Genomic DNA, 287 nt, shown 5'->3' on the forward strand with positions numbered 1-287 from the left:
TACAGATGAGGAAACTAAGACAGAGAGTTAGGTAACTTCCCCAAAGTCGCACAGTCAGTAAGTGGCAGAGCCAGGATTTGTGCCCAGGCAGTCTGGCTCTGAACTTTAAGCTCTTAATGCCACCCTTTATGATCAAGGCTTTCCAGACCTTACGAATTAATGTATGAAGACATGTAATATAATGGAATTTCCTTTATTCAGGAGAGGTATGGCATGTCTGATGGCAGGACCAGAACCACAGGAGCTATAAATTCTCATTACTCACATTTTCCACTAACTTGCTTATC

Source organism: Myotis davidii, unplaced genomic scaffold, assembly GCF_000327345.1.
Source record: "Myotis davidii unplaced genomic scaffold, ASM32734v1 scaffold749, whole genome shotgun sequence".
Taxonomy (NCBI): Eukaryota; Metazoa; Chordata; class Mammalia; order Chiroptera; family Vespertilionidae; genus Myotis; species Myotis davidii.